General features: G+C 37.8%; 1 long non-coding RNA gene across 1 annotated transcript in view; it reads right to left on the reverse strand.

The window, feature by feature from the left end:
- LOC143303169 (uncharacterized) overlaps positions 1–17,260 on the reverse strand; it is a 216,123-nt gene that overhangs the window by 142,703 nt on the left and 56,160 nt on the right. The window contains exon 3 of the long non-coding RNA XR_013059217.1: positions 6,657–6,709. This is a non-coding gene — a long non-coding RNA (uncharacterized LOC143303169). The remainder of the gene's footprint in view (positions 1–6,656; positions 6,710–17,260) is intronic.

The following is a 17,260-nucleotide window of genomic DNA, read 5'->3' on the forward strand; positions in this document are numbered from 1 at the left end:
ATTTTAAAAAACAATCATCGAACAGTAAATTTACCTCTTGTTTTTACCTCGGGAATGTGCGAATAATTCCACTCGACAGCAAAAGTATAATTTTTGTCGACTCGTTCGTGGTCCACCTACGGTCAAATAAAATTTCATGCGCTGTATCTACACCGTAGGATATTTTCGCGCTAACTTTCCAAGCAACGTTTCATCACGTTTTACACAAGTGTTCGAACCCCTAGGAAGTTTTCATTTGTTCCAAGTTACGAATAGGTTCAGCGATTGTTCTGGCTGGGTCAGGACGTAGACGAAGGCGGTGAAATTGAATGCGACTCGTGAGAAAGGGTGTGGGAAAACGTTGAAGTGGAGGTGACGTGAAGGCTACCACGCTACCGGACCCGTCAACCGTATCTTCGGACGAACATTGGTCAGCACTAGGTGTACACTCGACACATAGACGCCTTTCCCTCTCGTACGGTCTATCTACCATCAGAGAGAGAAATGGCCGGGTGGGATATACGCGCGTCCATTGTCTCGTGAACTTTGAAACAACTTTCGGCAAAAGAGTTCTGCCATCGGAATGCACCGACCGTGACTGCTCTGTAATTGGAGGAGAACTTTGAAAAATCAGACCGTGGATTGATCGAGTGTTTCGCTAGAACGTTGCATAGTATTCTCTGTTTTAGATAAGAGGAAAGTAGTTTGTTCTCAGTCAGATTAACCGTGTAGATAATTTGATGGTAGAAGCGCAAAAGTTTTCATAGCCGAGTGACTGAATTCAAATTTCCTCCCCTTCTCTTTTCTTCTTTAAAAAAATTAGCGAATGCATTTGGCAAAATTAATGTTGATTTTTATTGATGATAGATGCATGACGTCTAAGCAGGTATTTTGTGCAAGATTTTCAGACGATATATAACAGTATGGTTTGCTCGATATTGTTTACTCTATCGATCTGATTTTTAGTTTTACTACATAGTTATAGATGCATCATAGAAAAACGTTACAGAAGCAAAGCCAAATTTCGTATCTTTCGCTTTCAATTTCAAGTAACTTACTAAAATTTTGTTTCCAATTTATGCTTCAAAAATATTTAATTAGTATTTTCCAAAAAGAGATTAAAATTAAATAGTTGCACATATTTCGGAATAAATGTGCGAGAAGCGCAAAGAAAAGGTATTGCTCCCAGTGCTTTGGTTCGATATAGGTGAACAAGATGGCAGCACTGCACAGCGTGCTCAGAATTCATTATCAACATATCGTGTTCACCTCAAATTCAACGTGTTCCAATTCACGTGATAGACGATTCGAAAATTTTTCAGATACAAATCTTGACTTTCTTTTTAGAAATTATTCGAATACGACGCAGATTGCTTAGAAAATTCTATAGGATCGTATTATTTTACGATTGCAATATTTCGTGTCATTATACGCATCTAATTACTGTTTTTTTCACCGAAGCTGCAAGACTTCCGTTTCACGATCAACACGCAGTCCTCATACACTTTCTGAATGAAAAAGGAAGAACACTTTCAACGTGCAATGAATATGTACGACTCCTATGAGATGCATCACGCATTCATGTTTGCTACTTGCGCATAGATGTCTAAAAATGTTATTTCATTCATTGCAATTTTGAATGCACGCGGTGGATGTCCCAATAAAACCAGCCTGTTTCAATCATCGTTGTTAAAATGTTCTTTCATTGCATTATGGATGCTGGAATCTCAATAACAAGTTACGTTTCCGTTTCGAAAGAGGTTCCTTAGCAAAATGAATTTTTTTACTGAATGAATTTTCCTTACGGAAACCGTGTATATTTAATAATAATGCCGACCATGGAATCGTATTCAATGAAAGGCTAAACATGCAATTAGATAATTTGTAAAGCTGACACGTAATACCACATAATAAGTTATTCGTATCTATATCTAATTTGAGTAATTAAAATCGTGATTCTGTAGTTTAAATTGGATACTTTGTTTCGTTTCCATAGAAACGTAATTTCTTTCGAATATTAACCCTTTGCACTCCGAATTTTATTTCAATTTCGTTACCAGCAGCTGCCAACGCTTTTAAGTGTTTCATTTAAAATTTGCTTTAACTAAAAAATAAGACAGTTTAAATAAATAAGTGAAGAAACAAATTCACTTAAATAACAATTTCATTCACACTATTGTTGTATTCTGTAATTTTTAAGTGTACGATACATCTTAAAACAATTTCCAGGATGCAGTTACAAAAAAAGGTGAGATTGAAAGAATTTCGAGTGGGACTCGACAAATGAGCTCCTGAGATAACTGATATCGAGTCACATTCGACATACGAGTGCAAAGGGTTAACATATCACATGTAACACGTATGTAAAGAACTGACTATGTTACAATTTACAATCTTTCTTTTGCTTTAAAAAAGAAAAATTACCAGAGGAAAGATTTTCTGTGCTGAAAATAATTCGCTACATCGATTATTTTAAATCTAAAAAATAAAGTAAAACTAAATTAGAGTGATAGTAGAAGATAGCGAGTGAAAGTAAGTTAAAAGTAGAAATTCTAAGCAATTTCACTATATTTATGAAAGTGATATGTGTTAATTCGTGAACTGATCATTTTCACTCGATCGGTCCTTGAGATGTTAATTATTCCGTGGCGAAAACAATCGAAAACGTTTGCAAATCGAAGCGTATCTGCACGGAACGGTTCCATAAACGGATACCGGAATCAGGCCGGTCAAGGAGTGCTGGTAAGTCATTTCGAAATAATAGTGGTAGGCGGGTGTTATGCGAGTTTAAGGTCTCGGCCGGTGCTTGCACGAGGGCGAAGGTGGCGAACGACAGTTTAGGGGTGTAAGACAGGCTGACCTCGGGTCATGACCCCCATTTATACTCTATTACCACTACATTAGTCTCCACTCCGGCGATTTATGATCCTTGTTCGAGTTCTAGGCTGACCGAAACTTTAAATCGATTGCAAAACACCAAACTTGAAACCTCGTTAGTTATAACATTACTTTTCTATATTTAACACAGACTGCAAAGAATAATTTTCTTACGGCATCGACTGAACGATGCGTCTTACAACTTCAGTGGAATAAGAGCGAAAATTAAGAAGACATCGACCAATTGATTAATAACATAAATGTCGCGAAGAAATATTTTTTTTGCAAAATATCGCGAAATATTTTCTACAAACTGTGCGAACAATAGTAGAAGAATTCTGTGGACCTCGTTGATAATTCGTAATAGGAGATCGATACTTTTGTATTTTACCCTGAAACGATCTACATCGCTACCCCGTAATTTTTAATTACCGTTATCTGAGAGGGTGGCGCGCCATCCTGAAATATTTCTCCCCGCTACTCATTCCGGAATCACACGCCGATGTAAATTACCACCAGCAAACCCGTGACTTTATCTTCTTTATCTACCAAGTATTTTAGCGGTTATTTTTTCCGGTTACCAACCGTCCCCGCGTTGCCACGATGCAGAAATGGAATTAGCTACTTTAAACGAGAAAATTTTTAATTATTCCTTATCGAAAAGCAATCTGACTATACCGTCCACTGGTTCCCTTCACCTTACAGGACACGTATCTTGCGGTACGGGAGGATGCTACAAGGTTAACACCAACTCTCATAATTTAGCGTTCCGTCGTGTTGCGTTCCGTGCTGTGCATGATCTCGTGATGCTGTTACGATCGGCACAGAGAAGTTACTAAATGTAATTACAAGCTCCTTCCTTGTATTTTTAAAGATTTCATTATCTTTAACGCTTGTTTAATAGTTAACGAAGTAATGCCAGGTTAGAGAAATCTTAAGTGAAACAGTAATTGACCGCCTAATTCTCCTTCGTATATTTTTGTTCAAGCCTAATCTAATAGCGATCAACTTCTTACATTTGGAAATTATTTAAAAATGATTTAAACTAATCTATTTAGAAATAATTTCAACTATTTAAACTTACAATATGAATGTTATTAGAAATTCAAAACATGTGACACCAGCCTACACAACGAAACAGAATTAATTCGCCTAATAAACGTATAAGCCACTTGACATTTTTAACGACAGATTCAACGAATGAAAATTTTCTGAATTAAAAATTATACGAATCGTTGCTTGATGTAATAATGAAATAGGAAGAGTAAAGTGCAAGGTTCGAAGAGCGTCTGAAAGGAAAGTGTCAAGTATCGAAATCAACGGTGACGAAGGAGACTCGTCGATTTTAATAATTCAGGACGTTTGATGGAACACGAAGAGACAAGGGAACTTATTAGTTGGCGAAAGCGATAAAAAGGAACTTATTACTTATCCAGCCCTTGCCGCTTGATCCGCGTTGCCGAGGAATATTCATCGGGGGTTGGCTGTGTACGGTGAAAAAGCGGCAAGATCGGGACATACAGAGCAAGGGAGGCTGTCAATTTCCGAATATTCATATTGAAAGGCGCTGATAGGTTGGCATCAAATATTCATCACTTTCCAAAAGCCCTTACTGAGTTATTCCGCCAAGTCGTTTACCTATTATCAAGTATGCCAGGAATCGATGCGCCAGAAAGAAATTCAATTCCCTTTCCCATCATCGTTGCCTCTCTTTATCCAATCCCTACGCTAGCAATTTCCTTATCTAGTCCAAACCGATAAAATACCGCTCTTTATTTTCTACCAAATACCACTGACGATATGGAAACCCTATTTATGTTGAATGACACGCGAATTCTAGCCTGGCGTGGGTGATCGTGACAGATGATTGCTATGGTATCTACATTAAGATAATTAATTATTGTAAAACGTTACGTTAAAATAAAGCTCACGAATTATCGAATGACGTACATTTTATCATCGGTGTAACCTAAATCGGTGCATTATAGCCTACAAACTAGCAATTTTCTTGCGTTATAATGTGAGTAAAACTTTGAATAAAAATGGAAAATTAAAAGTTGGCAATGAAGCCTAATAAAGTGGAATAAATCTTGCACCTAAATAATCTCAATCTCGATCGCTAAATATCACCCACGAAATATTCAGACGTAATAAGATCATACGTGCTGAGGTTTTACTGAATTTTCCAATTGTCTAAAGTAATAAAGCATGGCTAGAGCGATATTCCGTATATGTATAACAGACGTCATTGTGTTTCAGTCATAAAATCCTTCGAAAGAAATGCTTCTATTACACGTACACACTGTACACGTTACACGCGGCTCTACATACATCGCTGTTCAATTAACAAAGTCACGCACGCACAGTACGATATTAAAAGATAAGTTTAATTAAAATGAATTAAACACATCTCTCCTGAACGGAGAAGAATATTTCCGCCTCAAAAGATACAATTCAAACGCGCTCCACCGCCGTGCTTCCCCTTCTATTACATAATTAATTACGCCAGTGTAAACATGTTCTTACGTTTCAAGTGAAAAGTAACATGAACCAGCCCGAGCTTTCGAAATACAAATTGGGCCGAGGAACAGGAACACGCTTTTGAACATTGCAACTTTTCTTCCATGTATAATACTGAGGATCACGCTTTATACGAATTTTACAATTTAGCAGTCGGCACTCTGACGAATAAAAGCCAAAGCTCTCCATATTTAACAAAATATACAGTTCGAGTTATTAGCCTCCTAACTACAAAGGATGAGTAGGATTGTTGTGTAAGTCTTGTGCATTCAAACGTAATAACAGTAATCGATAAAATAGATAGAAACAACCAGTTTAATAAAAGAGTAAGTAGATTAAGGAAAATAGATTTTTCAGGAAATCGATTTGAGAATAGATAATTTTTCACAATCGCATCTTTTTTCAACTTACACGAAAACATTTTCTTAGATAAAACTTCTTTAGATTTTTTTCTTTTTTTTTTAAAGATAGTGTTGTATAGAAATAAAGATGCATTAGAATTTTAAGCAAATTTCTTTGAAAACGAATAGATTTATCTGATTAATAACTTGCGAAAGTCTAATGTTACAGTATCAACCATTTGGCAATAAATAATATTTATATGCATAAGTATATATATTATACTTAAAATCAAGCATCCATGTTTCTTTACGATCGAGTCGTTACGTCTTTATAGTTTTCAACATGAACGTGATAACAAAATGACCCAGATTGCGATAAATGACTTCAGGAAGCATTGCTTTACTTGTACGATGTAAGATGAAAGATAATAAAAAATCTTCCACGAAATCAATTTAAATATCCATGTACATGTTAAAGACATAAATATTAATATATACACGTTGCATGCAAGGAAACGCGCATATAATTAATTATATCATACAGGTAATATTTTATTTATTCAGAAGAAACAAAAATATATTTAACCATATACATATATATTATGACAAATATTAACAATTATCAAGTGTCTATTAAATGCAACTCGTTCGTTAAAAATTGATTCTACGAAATTATTTTAATTCGACCGTTCCAGATATTCGACAATGTACATACATTTTTATGCGATTCTACGTTTCGAATGTATCAAACGCATTAATCAGGAACCGGCGTTTAGAATGTCTCTTTAATTACTACCCTTTTAATTCATAATGGAGATTTCTCGCTAATTTATTATTTCCTTGTTCAGATAGTCTCTCATTTTTAACCGTAAAAATGTAAATAGGGCTTGTAATAATAATAATTCGCGGAATAATCGGTGTTGATAATTGAAATCCTACCTTTCGATGATCGTCGATAAACATTCTGCACACTCGAAACTGCCAATTAAGTCCTGCGGAACGAAAAATGCGATCGTTAGCTTCATAGGTCGGTAAACAAAACAGTGATAAAACACGACAAACTGCGATATAATTTACTTATTACACCAGAATGTTAATTATTCGAGTAAACTAGCGGAAAATTTAATCGAATAGATTTTGATAAGAAGTTAATTATTAATACCTCTCTATCTTATCTTTAACTTAGCTTTAATTACTTTATACAGATAATTTGTAAGAATAATTAGTTATAAAATACAGAATATTAATAATAAAATAGAGAGTAATTTAGTTGGAAATAATTATAGTTTAATAATACTTCAATAAAATTACAAATAATACAAATACAGGTTTCCTTGCCTGACATAATTACGAACAGTTGCGTTCTGAGATTCACGCGTCGAGAAATGCGTCGTTCTCGTCGAATGTCGATCGCGTTACTGAAAGTTACGTGTTTACATACGACAACTTTCGGTCGACCGAACGAATCGATCGACATCAATTTCCATTATTCTGTTTCGAATACTACGCATTCGTTGTTCAACGTCTTATCGTTCAACGTAGTTGGTGCAATATGTATGTATGTTAATGCATTTAATTTCCATTTGAACCCATCGAGGCTATCATAGATGAAAGTTCACCGCAGAAATGAATGAAATTAAAGAAATAGAGTTAAATGTTTTATTATTGTCCAATACTGTGTGAAGAATAAGAAAATTATTGTTAGAAGCAATAACATTTCCACGGTATTATTCGGTACAGAATCGTAATATTAAAACAGAATTTGCTCGGAATGAAATTTTGCCTAAGAAGGATAATATCCGTGGCTTCTGTGATTCTCGTTATCGTTCTTCGACACATTGATATCGCGTATACAGGGACAATGTTGAACAGGTTGTTTGAAGTTGGTCGACTTGGCGGACCAAAGGTAGCCTAATATAAATGCGGTTTTAATAATAAAACGCATCGGCCGAAACAGGGGATACAGGAAAAGGGAAATGTTACTTGGTTGGCAATCCATTGCCGTTTAGAAGTTTTAATAACATTACGATATATAGTATGCATATAACGCGGCTCCCTGGAGTAAGGAAGTAAAAAATCGACAAGAGGATGGAGGAGAGCTCATTCCGTTCCTAAGTCGTTCCACTTGTTCCTGTCCCTCTCATTTCCATCGTCACGGCTTTCCCGGTGCGATTCCACCGGTACTACGGTTCCAACGAGAAAAAGACGACCACTACGAAGAAGAAGAAAGTTTATAAAATATTTAAAAGTACGGAAACGTCTCCTATCGCCCGGGGCGATAAATTTCCACTTACATTTTATTTTCGTTTCGTTCGCAACGCTCGACAACGGAGAGTTACGCGGGCTGGTGACACGGTGGAACGGGGCCACGAGAAGAAAAGCGAGACGACCGAGACGCCGCACCGCGCCGCGCCGTAGGGAAAAACTCGAGACGGCCGAGCTTTTCTTTCCGCGAGATCTGTTAAGAGAGCAGGGGTGTGGCATTTAGGGACGCACTTCGTCCTCTCGATTTAATTATGAATGATCAGAATCACAGAAAAATTGCTAATGCTCCGTTTAAAATTTCATTCCTGCCTCGCGTGATGATTTCTTAGATTATCATGTAACCATCGTAATCGGATCGAACGGTATATCGTAAATAAGCTTCTACAAGAAACACATAAAGATGAACATGTACATTGCAAAACCTGGTCAATACCTTTGACTACGTTCGGACCCAGAGGAGATTTTTAAGTTCCAAGTCTTTGTAAATTAATTGGTGTTTAATTTGATAAATACATGATGGAATTGGTGCGATAGAAGTTTGTACTTTTTCCCTGCGTTTTCTATATATTTCTATATATAGTAAACAAAAAATATTCCTTTTTGAAAGGATCAACAACTGAATGAAGTATTCAGCTTGTGCATATAAAACGTATCGAAACTTTTAAATAACGATAAAACACTGACGCGGATTTTTCGAAACACCATGGACTAAAATAATTGAAAGATGTGAAATAAAATTTGCATGATCTCGAAGATCGAGTAATCATGATTTATGCTTCGATCCGAGGGATCTTGCACGTACCCCAAGCGACTTCGAGACATCCGTCTTCAGAAGGTCTCGATGGATTCGCATCGATTTCCATAGTGAGGTGAACAAGAACATTTTTCCCACACGAGACAAACTACGGTCTATATGTACATTTTCCGGTTGACGATGCGAGACCTATTTAACGGACGCGAGTCCGGTAATGGGATTCGAACTTGGTGCCCCGGGGAGCCATTCAGATCCGTTCGCTTCATCTTCTTTCACCGCGTTCCTCGATGTCCCCACGTGACAAAAAGTACGCAACAAATTTCGATGGTAATAATGGTAACGCATCACTCACTTGCCTTATGCAGAATTTAAGATCTGCTACCTCAAAAGTCATATAACATGTGGTCACTGGGTAAGTGAAAATTTGTATGTGGCTTCCTTAGAAAAATATTTGCTAGCCTGTATATTGTTAGCATGTATATTATCGTACATATATTGTAACATATACATACTATAATTTATATTATATATTATTATATATTAATTCCTCCTAATTAATATTGCAATACTTATTTTGTTTAAATCAGAATTTCATTCTTGACCAAAGAAGATGCTTTGTCTCTTCTCTATATATCACCCATCTTTCCTTTTATCGTATATTATTTATGCTTTGTTACATGTTTTATTTCCCATGAAGAAATGAAGTATCGCGGTAGAAAAACATATTAATTACAGAAGATGTACATGGAGGATTTGTCGAGAGAAAACCAACGCATTGTCCATGGCGGTTTTCAGGGACAAACTAATTCCAGATTCGTGGTTCTCTGAGACGCGCAAAACAATACGTGACGTTCAAACATGAGCGACAATCTCAAGTGGTTTTGGTCAGCAGTCGGTTTGCGGTTCATTTGTCAGGAATCTGTCTTTCCCGTATCAGCAGCCTCCTAAATTAGGTTCGAGGATTAAGAACTATGAATTCGAATTTAATTCCATTTAAATAAAAATTATGTTTTTCAGGACACTTTATTTTCATAAATTTCATTCATTGCCATTTTTATACTTGCGACGAAACTGACAATCAGTCACAGAAAATTAACAAAAATATAGGGACAGTTTCATTCTGTACACATTATGTATATTTATAGAAATATTAAGGTTACTTAGTTGTCAGCCAATTCTACTTAATATTGATTTTTGCATGGAGATTAATTTTGTTTTGCGATGTTAGAAACACGATGGGATAATAAAGGAGTACATGTGAATTTTAAAATATCTACATTTATAGATACGAAACAAAATTTCGTGGTAAGCGCACCCAGTGTCTAAATGTTTTAAAAATATATGTTTAATAGAAAATTATAATTAACGCAAATTTTTTAATAGAATATTACAATTAACATGGAATAGAATGATACGCGCGCTGATTTGGAAAATCGTTTACAAGATAGGGTAGAAGAGAAACTATAGAATAACGGTACCATAGCAGCTATAAGGGTACGCCCTTTACTCACAGAGTCTTGCTTTGGCGATAATTTAGCGGTCAGCGAAGATTTAACGGCAAATTAACTAATAATTACTGGAAACCTTGGCGCTGGACGTTACCTTAACTGGAATGCGATTGTATTCCTCGAGTTCGATAATGGGAATGCAAAAGCTGCGAGAGTGCTCGCCACCCCGCCTCCATTATCGAAATAGCAATTAGAATAAATCAAAAGTGCGCCAACTCATACAATCGAGCCACCAATTTCCAGAGAATTACCGGCCAGTATGTAACGCGACTTGTTCCTTCTACGACAAATTAATAGTAGTTTTACAAATGTTAAAAGTAATAAATTGTGATTTATCAGAATTTTGTTACTCTTATACGTAACAAAGTACTTTTAGTGACTAAATTATGCGTTATACCTTATCACAGACAACGAAAAGCAATGAGAAAATGTTTGATAAACGATAGCTCCAAAAGGTTCTCGGTTTAACATAATCGTTTAATTCCGTTTAATTTTAGTGTTTTGCCGCGTAGTAACGAATTGAGTAGATAACAAAGAAATATCAGAAAATTAATTTCTTTCCAACTACTACGTAAAAATGACACTTGTACGATATTTTTATTACTTCCTGAACAATGTATGGCAGAGAAAATCTGATTATCCAATGAACACTTTACATCCGCCGATTATAACGACATGAAAAACATGTTAAAAAACACACACACATACACGCAAGCTTTTATACATAAATAATCGACAATTCAATTTACAGCAAGAAAAGCGATCCTGAGGCCGCACATATTCTTGGCTTCTGGTAAAACTTTCATCGAATAAAAGCTGGCCACACAGGTCAACCGTTCCAACCGATATATCGTCAAGTTCATCGCTTGTTCAACGAGTCGTCACTTTAACATGGCGTGTCATAAGCAAATAGGAGAACATCGAAGCGCTCTCTGGAGACAGCCTGTTTCCCGAAATGCATTCTGAATACGATCTACACAGTGGCCGACCGCTATTTCCCGAAGTTGCTTCACCTATCGTGAGAACGACATCGTCACGTGGGAGGAAGCTACGTTCGCGTGACCCTTTCGTGTCATCGAGAGAAGTTGTCCACGTCGTACAGCACCCCATGGGCGACATACTCGAACCTAAACGAGTATTGGGTCAAGTTGAAGAAAATTCGCTTAGAAAGCAGACCACATACGAGCGAAGAGACAAGAGATCGAACAGGGAAAGCGATGAAGAAAAAAAAAGAAAGAAAAGAGGAAAAAAGAAGAGAAAGAGTGGAAGCGAGGTTAAGTGGGTGAGTGGAGAAAGTCAAGAGCATTGTTACCGGATGTCGCTGTCGCCGTTGGCCGAAGATCGTGGTAATTGGATAGAAGAGATCGAGCACCCCTTCGCAACACTAACGTCCCCCATGTGCTTCCGGAAGCGAGCGTGGATCTATAGACGTCTCGAGTCTCTTCTGGGTCGCGTTTCCCTCGGATATACTCTCTTCGAGATCCGACCGCTATAAAGCTATCAAAGAAAAACTCGAGTCATCTCGTTGCACGGAGCAAGCAGTCACGCGACTCGCTACTAGGATGGTTGCGCGCTATACTTGATTAATCTGCGTTTACGTTGCGTTAGCGTAATTATTGTTTGCTTGGTCGGGAATTAGAATTTAACGAATTTAATAAAAATGCGTAGCTTTTACGTACGCGATTATTAAAACGCCTATCAAATAATAATACCTATATTTCATGTTTCTTCCACTCCATCTTACCATTCTATGGTTCTATGATTCTACGTCTCTACAGAACTCTTTCACCAACGAAACTTTCAATTTTCCCCTTATCACTTTACGCATTAAATAATCGTCGTAGCCTAGTGAGGAAATTAACAACTAGGACACAATGAACGATGAAAACATGGGAAACTAGCGATTCGTGATCGTCCCTGCAAAGTTTTGGACTGACAGCCGGGGGATGAAGAGTCAACAGTGTCGTCCAACATCGGAAACCAGGTCGAACAGTGACAGCCACTGTACTTGAGCGGCCGGCCGCAAGAATTTATCCGGTCAAGAGGGACGGGAGTGGTTGGTTTATCAGTCTACCCCTTCCTGGATTCCAGTCGACTGGACGAACGTTAGAGGGGTTGGCTTAGTGCGGCACTGGACAGCACTTGATCTTAGAGTAGCAGCCACCGCCGGTCGGCTCAAACTACCTCCAACCTATTCCTCGACGTTGGCGGTTTTGCTGGTACCGAGAGGGTTAAAGGCTGTCGTGCCAACGAGTTGGGTAAACGACATTTAATAGAGGATGCTAATGTCACCCACCCTATGCCAAACTCTTCTCGTTCGATGCTCTTTTTCTTTTTTTACCTTTTACGTGGATCCGCTTATTGGCTATTTCTCTATCGAGTGTTCCATTTTTGTTTTCAGCCGTATCGCCATATGTTGAAAATTGTACCGTATTAAGGAACGTATCTCGCAGATATTGTAATTCGAATTTTTAGAACATCTGTTTATGAAGGACAATATTGATATCGGAGGAAATATTTTCCTAAAATGATATTAAAAAATATCGTTGAAAGAATGTGGATTCCAACGCGTCGAATAAGTCTGACTGTCGTGGCCTACCGGTGACTGTTAAACGCGTGGATATTATTTTAGACATTGCAATTTATCTTTGAATCATTTGTATCAAAATATAACCAACATCAGAGTGAAGTAGTTTTCAACTTTCCCTCTTGAGAAAATCCTCTTTTATTCCAACTTTTCAATTTCTGACAACTCATAGATGAAATCGCTAAAACGTAACATTAAGTGAATGAAATAAAATAAGAAACCTTCTATGTCTACCATCGCCATTGGCAATTTTCACCAGCCATAATAAATATCGCTACCTTGTTACCCTTTGTCATCGAGGATCCGCATAGAACACAGTCGCTGGTGAAAGGAATTTCAGAAAAAATAACAGTCCAGGTCCGAGGATTGAAGAACGCGCGCGAACCCGAGCAGCGAAACCTTTCAACGCCTGATTACATCGACCATGGAGTCAGCAGCGACATTGTGACCGCACTTAATTCATCCGAACTGCACAAAAGAAGTCTTTATGAACCGGTCGTGTCAGATATCAGGTCTCGGGAATCGTTGCTCAGGTGAACCACGAAGTCGAAAGTCTTTTTCTATATTGTACGCGGTGAATAATGAGACCACTCAGTCATTCCCTCCAATTTAAGTGTAACGAGCCACACCGATACATTCCTTTCTTATTCTTTTCCTTCGTCTGCAAGCCCGGTCGCGCACCACTTTTCCCGCCCTCCACCAGTTCCCGATGTAATCCTGCACAATCCAGACATTTTTCACCATTACTCGCGCGGCCGTGGCGATGGCGGCCAAATAATTAATTTCTCACGAAACTAACGAGCGTCGCTTTTCTTTTCGAGACACCACGTTTCTGAGCTATAGGTAGTTCAACACAGGGGGAGAAAAGAAATCGGTCCGCCATTTTTTGTTATTACTTGGAGGAGTTGGGGCGGCTTTAATCACCGCGTATCGATTCCATTAGCGTTGGTATGTTGGGAATGTAGCCATTTTTTAATATTATGTACGAACTTCTTACTTCATCGTGGATAGGTATATTTTCATGCATCTGAGAAAATAGTGCAAATGTGGGAAAATTCGTTGCTGCGCTATACGATCAATTTCCTAAATCAGGCGTTTAAATTGGTTTTTCCTTTTTGTAAATAAAAGTTGGCTTCAAACAATCACATTTGGTAGAATCAGTTTGAAAGTTGGAAGCGTTTTGAAAATTTTAAACATTGATAATAGTTCATAAATATAATCAACTTAAAATTATAGATTGATATTCATAGAATTATAGATAGATATAGAAAATTGTAATTATGTCTATAATTACAAACAATTAATATTTAAGTTCCACAAACATTCAAATACGTACCAAGAATAATTTAAAAAGCGAAAAATTATTGTAAAAAGCGACAGACTACTAATGGTAGGAAGAAATTTATAAAAGTAGGCTACTCTAAAACCCTCTCTGATAGTTAATATCCTTTGCACGAAAATTGAAAACTTAATCCAACAACTGAACGATTGCTGATACTGTAGACCGCTTCCCAATGTACTGCCACAAATTTCGCTCCACAGCGGTTATATCTTAGAACATAAATCGCCATGCTCTGTAATCCATTCATTTTCCTCGATGCAAAATTTATACCCGGCAAAACATCGAACGCTACGAGCGATTCTTGGCCGACGACACGGAAATAGTTCAGCTGGTGTAAGTTATTCGCCAAGAGACAAGATGAAAGGGGCTGGCAGAGAAGCCGAACGGTCACTTGGATTTGTGTAGTGCGAACACAAGACGGACTAGTAAATCCACCCTTCCATGGTCTCTCAGCGAATTCTAGCTCATAGATCGTCCCAACTATCACGAAACAGTTCACCCCAATCTGACCCCCACGCAGAACTACCCTTCGGTGCTTTGCCACCCTCATAAGGAAGTCAGAATCCAGTCGTGCGACCTTCAAGAAGCTTCGATTATGCGAATTATTCACTGATTCGGTAAAAGGTAGCCATCCTCGCGGCAAATCGCTGGAATTCGTCGTTCGCGAAACATGGCGAGATTTGAACAAAAGAGCAAAAAGTCGAAAAAGACTGGCGACGAAATAAATTTGGAGAATAATTTAACGAAACGCGGAATTTGAAGACTCCAAATGATCCCTTTCAGGAGAAGATTTTTCCTACCTATGAAACACGTTTCTTTTTATCGATTATTAATAATAGAAACAGCTGTTCTTTAAAATTTTTACGGGAAAGATAATACACTAAAATTTATAATTAATTTCACAAAAAGTATGTTCGTCATTTAGATAATCAACAACTTGTCAAAGAGAATTCTTGTGATTTTGAAAATTACGATTAACAATATTCGTAATATTACTCCGAAACAGGAGAAAATAAATCATAGTCATCAGATCCACGACACGAAGGGTATTCAACATTTGCAGAGAGACGATTCGAGCAGTTGCTACAAAACTAATTGCACGGCTGTTAAAATCACGGAACAAAAGGTACGCGGAGGGCGGTTTACATTGGAGAGCCAGGATTATTGACAGAGATGCGTTCAGGGGACGGTTCTGAGAGTCCGGTGTGCTTCATCTGAAGCGGCGAGTTCACCATAAGGCGAATTAAGCCGACCAGAGGAGCGGAGGGGTAAAAATAAGCTAGCCACGTACGAACAAAGTTACGGCTACGTTCTGGAATAAAAGTTGAAATCCGTCCCGTCTGTGTCACCGCCGCTCTGGAAGAGCTGTTTCTGAGACCCCCCGTAACTCCAGGAATCCTGATTCAAAGTGTGCTCTTCCAGCTCGTAAAAGCTGGCATAAAATCGTCATCTAGTAGCGCTGGCCTGTTGGTCGAAGTAAAAAGGCCGAGTGACATGTCCTTAAATGCGAGTTATGAATATGTTCGATGCGACTACAATACTTCAAGTTGAAAAATACGTAGCATAGGAGGAAAAGAAAGGAGAGGAAAAGGGAAGAGAGAGAGAGAGAGAGAGAGAAATGGTCGTGGAAAAAAGGGGGAAAACGAGCTGAAGGTCTTTCGCTTTGCGAATTAGCATAACTTCAAACGCGATACGAGCATAAAAGCGGCTGCTTCCGCTCGCGGAATTGCGAATGACTTTTCGCGAAAGCGTTCAGGAAAGAATTGAGCTTTATGGCCGGAATGCGAAAGAAAATGCGTCTGCTGAAATTAGCGACGTTTACGAATCTTCACTGCCTCGTGTATCGTTATTGCAACAAGCTACTTAAGTCGATGGTGTGGTAGAGTATGATGTATTCAAATATTTTTAAAACAGATAAACCTATTAAATATATTTATTATATTTATTAAGTATATTTATTATCTATATAAAGTGGTTTAGAAATATTTTTGATACACGAATAGCGAAATAGTATTTGTCAATAAGAAAAATGGACGAATATTTCAATATTTCGGTGCAATTGATTAAAAATCCGCTTCTACATTTTCATGTCTGGTCGATTGTTCGTTATCGACGCAGGTACAGAATGGAACAAAGTCGAGCCAATCGCCGAAAGAACCGATTTTTCACCGACGAAACGTTTCTTCCAGGCGATCCAGGTCGTTCCATGGGTTTCCGCCTTCGAGACGCTAATGGGTGCGTACGAATATTTCATTCCTCGCCACGAAAATACGCGCACAGAAAACGACGTCGTCTGTTGGGGGTGGCCGTGAAGGGGTGGCAAAGCAAGGGGATATTTAATGACGCGTGGCGATATTAAAATGGCATAAAAATGAGCTGTAATTTGTATCTGGCTTCGAAAGTTACCCCTCCCTTTACCGCAACTGACTTATACTCCCTTCACCGCGTTCTTACTACGTCGTATATTATTATTGTTATTAATCTTAAAGGTCACGAGTGCACTTAATACCCTAAGAAATAGTCGTATTCCTATTGTGGCGGGACTACCCTTCGTTGGAAAATTTTCTTAGGAAAGGTAGTCCGAGCTATTTTCACGAAATTCTAATCAAATGAAAACTTTAGGAATGCGAAATCTTCCGTGTACAATCTGCCCTCTCTTCGAACGTATCAGCGAGAAAGCTGAGAGCAAAATTTATTATATAATACGTATATCGTATAATCCTTGGAATTTATTTCCGCGCCTGTACCTGATTTTTATTATCTATTGATTCTTTTCTATTTAATATTATCCCAAAACAGAAGCGTCTAAGGAAAATTTAATAAGAAATTTTCGAAAAATAAATGCTAATGAGTATTTATTAAAACTCTATAAAATACCAGCTTTCGTTTAGATAAAACTTTGGACAGAAATTAAAATATCGATGGAATTTCTACGATTCGAAGAATCAAAGGAACAACAGTGAAAGATTTTTGACAATTTGCAAAACGTGGTCGCAAAAGTCGAGATTTTGGACAATATCGTCTACGATAAAGCCACATTAGGACCAGTCAAATGATAGTCTTTGCTTTATTTTCGTGCTTTCTTCA

The sequence above is a fragment of the Bombus vancouverensis genome, chromosome 9, assembly GCF_051014615.1.
Source record: "Bombus vancouverensis nearcticus chromosome 9, iyBomVanc1_principal, whole genome shotgun sequence".
Classification (NCBI taxonomy): Eukaryota; Metazoa; Arthropoda; class Insecta; order Hymenoptera; family Apidae; genus Bombus; species Bombus vancouverensis.